Raw genomic sequence first — 7,505 nt, forward strand, 5'->3', positions numbered from 1 at the left:
TTACAAACAGTAAGGGTTTGAGCTGGCACAGTGGCAGTAGTTAGAGAAGCTGTTAGTAGAGGTAAGTGGCTGGGCAAGTACTCTGTGGAGTCATCCTGTGAAAAAAAAATACATTTTTTTACAGCGATTTCTCCTTTACATAATTCAAAGTCACAAAGTAGCAACAAGCAGGGGGATTCTGAAATTACTTTGTGTTTTCCACGATGTGCAAAAGAGATGTGCAGAACACACTTGCAAGAGCACACACACACACACACACTCATGTCAAAACTTGCCACTTTCATATAGCAGCGGCAGCGGCGGCGGCAGCAGTGTTTTGATAGCAGATAAGATTCTGCAGTAATGAAAGGCAGCCAGTGGACAAGAGAGGAGAGAGTTCAGAGTCCAGTCTTGTGACTGTTGAGCAGCCTCGGCATCATTTGCATTTGGCCATTTGAATGTCCTCTGGTTCTGTCGCAGGCTACTGCACATCACTCAACAGCAGCTCCCGGGACAATAGCAGATGGCAGAGTCAAATCAAGCCCCGTCCAACACAGAGGATCCTATGAATTGCAGCACGCAGGCCAGACCACTCAAACACTCATAAAGCACAACTTAAAAAGTTGGGCTACAAACGCGGAGGTTTTACGTTATCTGTGGCAACAGAGGACAAGCCGAACTACCTTGAACATCTTGTGTAAGTTCAGGTCAAATAATTAAGCAGCTTAAATGTTCAACAAAAGAGAGGCTAAGAGGCAGACCCCCAGACACAGGCAGCATTTAGAAGGCTTTAAAAAAGTTTGACTCTTCTCTGCGTTACTTTAGATTGGTAGCCTAAGTAGTTATGTGGAAGGCAGAAAATTAACTGAACCTTTTTTAAAAAGCCTCATATTCCAACATCCAAACAGGTTATTTCAGAAGCTGAACTGCAGCTTGTACTCTGCCCTCTTTCCGGTAACTCTCAGAAAACTTCAGCCCCTGACCTTTTGCCTCCACACGGATCCAAAGTCCAATGAAGCAATAAGATATTTGTGAAAAAAAGGAACACCTACGTAAAGGCCACTCAGAAACTCTCGCCGAGAAAACATCCAAGCCTTTGAGATCTATCAAAACACATCTGACATGACGGCCGGGTGATGTGACAGGCTGCAACAGACCAACTTGAAATGATGGGTGTTTTAGTCTGCAGACTAGACTAATCTCTATCAGAGGACCCTGGGGAGGGTAGAGACATTCAGACATTTTCAGAGGTGGTGTAGGTAACACGTAAAAAAACAAAGTATTAATGGGAATCACCAACTAAGCCATACATCAAGTGCACACCTTTTTGAGTGCATTAAAAAAAGCATTACCTTGATCCTGACTGTGTAATAAAGTTGTTGTAGCAACACTGCTTTGCAACATTTTTAACAACCTTCACCTACACTGTGTTTACTGTACATGCTCAGGGGTTAGTGCCACTGTCCCTGCTTTCCCCTGAGTGCTACTGCAGTGACACATGCAAAGTCTTGCTCAATGAATATTCAACCCAAACTCATTTTTACACCCAGTGGGCCCAGGTGACTTTTAACACCTTGAAACAATCACATATGAGTCAACGTATAAGACCCTTTACGGTCGGAGGGCCATTAAAAACCCCTTAAGACTTGCCAACTGTAATCTACACACCGGTGCAACTGTGAAGCGTTTCCCTTTGGTGGTGCTAAAACTACAAGATGGGGGGCTGTGCAGTGTTTTGACCCGACGTGATGAACTACATTAACTGTACTAACGTTACATTACAGCTGCCGCGCTCCAAGCAGAAGACGGTGCGCACTGTTATTAAATTAAGCCAACGGGTGACATTAGTCATTCGGTGTTCGTACTGCCAAGCAGACTGACAGCCCAGAATACACTGTGAAAATTAGAAGGAGGGTTTCAAGAGATTCAGAGGCGGTGTGTGCGTGTATGGGGAGAAACATTTATAGAGAAATGCCTCTATCGTGGGCCTAATTTGAGCTACTGATCCGAAGGATACGGGCACTGGCTGCCGTCACTGAGCGGCTGTGCGGCTAAATGGAAAGCCACACGGGCAGGTTTATTCCCCGCTTCTTTATGCAGCGATTTCAGCGACACATCCATAAGCGCCCCTGACACACAAACAGCGTTACCGATCCCCGACACAAACACACACATACACACACACAGAAAAAAAAAAGCGCACGATCTAACCACTGCCCGACATACGCGCACCCGTGTACGTTTCCACCCGCAGCAGTATAATAATAACATTGTCCAGACGTGACAGTGCGCTCGTGTACAGATCCCCTTACCTGCGTTCGTCCACCCCACAGTCAACCGGAGAGGCGCATCATTATCATTCGACAGGAGGAGGCAAATCCAATGAAAACGGTCGCGACACTTTTGGCAGGAAGCAGAAATGGCGAGGCAGGCTTCGAGGGAGGAAAAAATCAAGTCCGAAATAATTTCTAAAAAGCCTGGTTTTGATTTGATTTTTTAATTCTACAAATGAATGCTGCGCCTGTGAGCGAGCCGAGGTGTGGAGCGCGTAGTCTGTGGAAATTGTTTATTCTCGGAGTCCCCTCGCTGTGGAGAACTGAGCGCAGACAGCTACACTCCTCCTCCTCCTCCTGCCGCTGACACCACCCTTAAAGGAACAAGCCTTCACCGCTGCCCACATACTCCCTCTGCCAAAAAGGAAGTACTTTTTAACATTAGATGTACAGCAAATGGTCTTAACGCTGTTCCCCCCCCCCCATTTTAAACTAAGTAATATACACCGCCTACGGTTTGTCTCACACCAAGGGACATACAATGGAAATGCTTAATTAGCAGATTATTAATTAATCATTTAAATTACTAAGAATGAGCTGGGCTAAAATAACCTACCAAGGAGGGGATCTTTTTGATTACGTCTCATTCTGTCTTACTTTAAAAAGGAATGTTCAAAAAGTTATGAATAATTGCTGATAAAACTTTGTAGGTGTGTGGAGTGGGGTCATGGTAATAATCCAAAATTTCCACCAACATCCACAAAGGTCTTCGAGGTCAAGTTAACGATTCGTTGGTTGAAAACTGAAAAAAAGTCTTATAACTTAGAAACTATGATTCTTACAAGTGTGTATTAACATGTAAAGATTTAAAATATCTTATATGTCATATCATATCTCATTTGACCTCTGACCTCTCCGGGTCAATAGATTGATCTGAAAGTCAAAGTACTAATAATCGTATTCAGACCTATTAAAAACTATATTTCTTACTGTCAGCGTTTGTATTGACCACACATAGGCAAAAAGGCAATGATATATGGAGATTCTAAATATCATGTTACTTTGGACCTCTGACCTCTTCTTCAATGTCAAACAAGGTCAAACTTTCATAAAATATCTGTTTTCTTTAAAACCTACTGCCCGTGTTTGTATTGTCAACAACTAAGAAATGATACCGTCATATGGAGATTCTAAATATCACATTAGAGCTTGCATCCAAATATCATGTCACGTTTGACCTCTGATCTAATTTTTACATTTAACACCTGCTTTTCTTCAAGCTGAACCAAAGTGTGTTCTATCTTTAAAGAAAGAACTGTCAAGAGAAGGAGAATGAGCTGCCTGGTGAGTTAGATAGATACTGTACTATAATGTTATATAATAATCAATACCTGTTATCCATTACCTACTGCTACATAATGCTTACATACAAAATACAGCACTTTTCTCTTAAAAGTAAATACTGCCCACAGAGTGAGTGATCATTCTCAGATTCATTCTTTTTATTATTATTTTTGCTTCTTCTTCTTTCTTTTTTTAAATAAAAGCATGTCTATGTAAATAGAGAGTGTAATTCCTCAAATGGCCACTTGAGGCTGCCTCAGAAGACGGTCAAGTCCCAGTTTAACATCCTTATTAAAAATGGCTGACTTTACAATAAAAATCACCATTTTTACAGCCTGTGGATAGCTTTCACCATCGTAACTATTATGCTGGGTGATTCTTTTCATGATCTTTTTTTCTGTAGCTTAACATAAGGGGTGAGGGTGCTTTCTTTAACAGGTGTGGCCTTTCTGCAAGGCCTCACCTTCACTAACTGAAGTCACATGACATCTCAAGTACATTGGTGCTTTTTATTAGCCTGTGACTTAGGACTAATAAGCACATATCTGTATGTGTTCTTGCACCCATACAATTTATGAATGCTGCTTGCTAGCCTTACTCTAGTCCAAGTATATTAACTGGATTCTACATATTAGCTGTGTCCAAATTCATGGGCTGCATCCTCCTGAGGACGCATTTGTAGACCGATTACGTCACAGCGACGCGCTGAAGGCTGTCCAAATTCGTAGACTCCTCCGAATGCAGCCGACAAATGCGTCCTCCTTTTCCCCGAATTTGAAGGATGGGTCGGGTGTGTCCTTCATGGCCCACCATATCCCAGAATTCATAGCGTGGCCCAGCCAAACTCCAGTTTCCGGCAATGGCGGCCGCTACTAAGTTTTAAAATTACTCTTATTAATCTTTCTGGGTCACAAAATAAACTTTTAACATATTTTCAGGCGAGAATGTAGCTGTGTAAACTTCAAATATCTGCTCGGTTTATCAAGATATCGCATATTTGCAAAAGTGCTTCGACGTTTTCGGAGACGTCTGTTACCCACCAGCTCGTTAGCTAGCCGGGAGCTCGAGGGTCACTGAAGCCGCCGAGAACGGCACAACTCCCAGCACATCATTTTCAGATCACCGCGGACTTTCGCTACTCAGGTTAAACGTAATATATAAGTCACTTAGACAACCTAAAAATGTTATTGTTTGTCTTTTTTCAGTGTTTTATTTGTTCCTGAGTAAATCGGTTTGGCTGAGACTAAGTTATAGTTTTCACACAGCTGAATTAAAGTCAAACAGAAAACTGATTATCAGAAGTGTGAGACGGTCGAGAGTTTACTCCAGTGTCCTGTTATATTTTAGATAGCAAGGAGCAGACGGCCGAGTTTATTAAACTCCACCGAGACAGCGGTGACGCTAATCAGAAGGCTAGACCGTCCAATTCCACAGCCGTTTACTTCCGGCCTACCCGACCTTCTGAGAACCCGGCCCACGTAGACCGCGAAGGCCGGGTCCTCAGGAGGATGCAGCCCATGAATTTGGACACAGCTATTGAACCCTCAGTGTTAGCATTTCAGCCATGACCATTTTGAAGTGACCCTTCTTGGACAAAGCAGTGGAGTGATATGTTATTAGCTAGCTCGCAAACTTGAGTTTTGAATTGGTGGTTGATGGTTTCAGACTACTACACTAGAATTTCAATAACAATAACTTTGTGGACGGCCAGTACCACGCATCACGACATATTATTTGCCTGATAATTCAATTAAAAATATTCCATAAGGCACCAACATGGTGCAAATATGGCTGAGAGGTTGAGTTGAATGATTCACATAAGTGACGGTAACAGCTGCTTATAGTGGCACATCCCAGGGCCCTCAATGTAAGCCTAAACCTGCTATTTTAAACACATTATAATGTTAAAAAAAATGCTTTCTTGATGTTACAAAAGTGGACATTTTAACATGGGAGTCGACCAATTCACTATTGGAGCCAGCCCCATGTGGTCACTAGAAGAACTGCAGTTTTTGGCACTGGCTTCACTTTGCAGCCCTCAGGGTTGCCACTTGTTCAGTATTTGGCATAAGCCTGTGTTACCTTCTTAAAGCCTTTGTTTTATTTAACTGTATTTGGATGTATAATTTGTAATCTAATTATTTAATACTATCAATATAATTAGTTCCAAAGGGTTGACAGAATCATGCTTGTAGTAACAAATGCTACATTAACATTAACCATAGTGGTAACAGTTGCAGTTGTAAATGTAACAGCAGCTGGATAACCTATATGTAATAATCTCCAAAAGGTCCTTTAAAATGATAATAATAATAATTTAAAAAAACAACAACCCAATTCTTAAAGAGGGACTTTACTGTACAAAAACTGGTTTATTTGTCACCAGGAGTGCCACATTTTATTTTATTTTCTTATTTATTATTTTCTATTGTTATTCAGATAAGTGCATGTGTAATATGGCAATGCCAGAATTGACATGCAGGGAAAAAAGAGCTAAAAAAAAAAAAAAAAGAAAGAAAAAGGGGAAAAATTAGAAAGACTAGAACATAAAGCCTGGATGCTCATGCCTGGAGCACTTAGGTGGCCAAAGAAGTCTGGTTAAAATGTATTGACAGAAATTAGCATTACAGGAAATGTATGAGCCTGAAAGCAAGAACTTCAAGTCTCCTTACTTTGTCAAATTGCAACGCTAAATTGGTGAATTTCCCCTTTAAGGAAGTGCTTTTAAATTCTCCTTAAAAATAGCATTGTAGTAAAAGATAATCCATGATTCACATTTTGCTTTTATAAAAATTGCTCTTCCCCTTAGATGAGTTAACAGAAACAGTCAATGTTCACAGGCAGACTACAGTAAATCTAAAAGACTAACATTTCTTAATCTAGCCATCTAAAGCAGGTTCAATTATAGCCCTTCAGTTGGATGGAGGATTAAGTAAGAAGTACCCTAAATAACCTTGTTGTGAGCATTCCTAAACAAATCATTAGGTTGCTCCATATGAGACTGCCATAGTGCTGGAGCTCTACTGTCTGCCTCACAGTGACCAAGTGGGGAAAAAGAACAACATAAATGGCATCAAAGCACCTTTGGATGCGGCGCTGAGATGTCTCCCAGGTGTGTCACTTGACTGTGAAGCAGGGTGCCATTCACTGAGCAGAAGATGCGCTCATGGAAACTTTTAAAATGTTTCTCGCTCGTCATTATTGTAAACACTGTAAATCTAAACCAATGATTACGCACCTTATGCTTCCAAATAACCCCCTCTTTCCTTTGTGTCATCTTGTGCTAATCTGTGCTATCTGGTCCACTGGCCTGCAGTCTGTCAACTCAACATGGCCTTGAACAAAATGTCTCTAAGGACCTGGGGAACATCAGTGTTCTGGTGAATGAGAACACAACAACATAACCTACTTCCAGCCATCCCTGTCTCTATTTCCCCTTTTCAAATCTAGGATCGGGGGGGGGGGGGGCAGTGTGTGTTTGTGTGTGTGAGAATGTGAGCGAGACAGAAGGATGTGTGTGTGTGTGTGTGGGGGGAGGGGGGGGGTTTGCTCCTCCTCCTCCTCCCACTGCTGTGTTATCACATCATGCTGTGTTATTGGCCACTTGTATTCAGCCAGCTGGATACTGTGCCTTCTAACCTGCGGTAACCCCACTGTGGTGTTTAAACAGTAATTCAGTTCATTGCCAGTAGTATAAACAGAGGCGGCACTCAACATGTCAGTCAGGTAAATTGGATAGTTTTCTTTTACAAGGCTGTTGTTCACAATAGGTGTTACCTGCAATTTGCATTTTGAGTGTAGCAGCAGTTAAAAGTCTGAGCAAAGTCCTCGCCAAAGTGCTATTCATAAAAAGTTGATGTTGCTGCTGTTTTTATTGTTGCCGTCTGATTGCACCACGAGTGCCGCTCA

General features: G+C 41.9%; 1 protein-coding gene across 1 annotated transcript in view; it reads right to left on the reverse strand.

Moving 5' to 3' along the window:
- nrip1b (nuclear receptor interacting protein 1b) overlaps positions 1–2,596 on the reverse strand; it is a 39,053-nt gene extending 36,457 nt beyond the window's left edge. Inside the window, exon 1 of the mRNA XM_063485657.1 lies at positions 2,292–2,596. The gene's annotated coding sequence lies outside the window, so the exon portion shown is untranslated. The remainder of the gene's footprint in view (positions 1–2,291) is intronic.
- Between the last annotated feature and the right edge of the window lie 4,909 nt (positions 2,597–7,505).

This window comes from Pelmatolapia mariae, linkage group LG10_11 (assembly GCF_036321145.2).
Source record: "Pelmatolapia mariae isolate MD_Pm_ZW linkage group LG10_11, Pm_UMD_F_2, whole genome shotgun sequence".
Taxonomy (NCBI): Eukaryota; Metazoa; Chordata; class Actinopteri; order Cichliformes; family Cichlidae; genus Pelmatolapia; species Pelmatolapia mariae.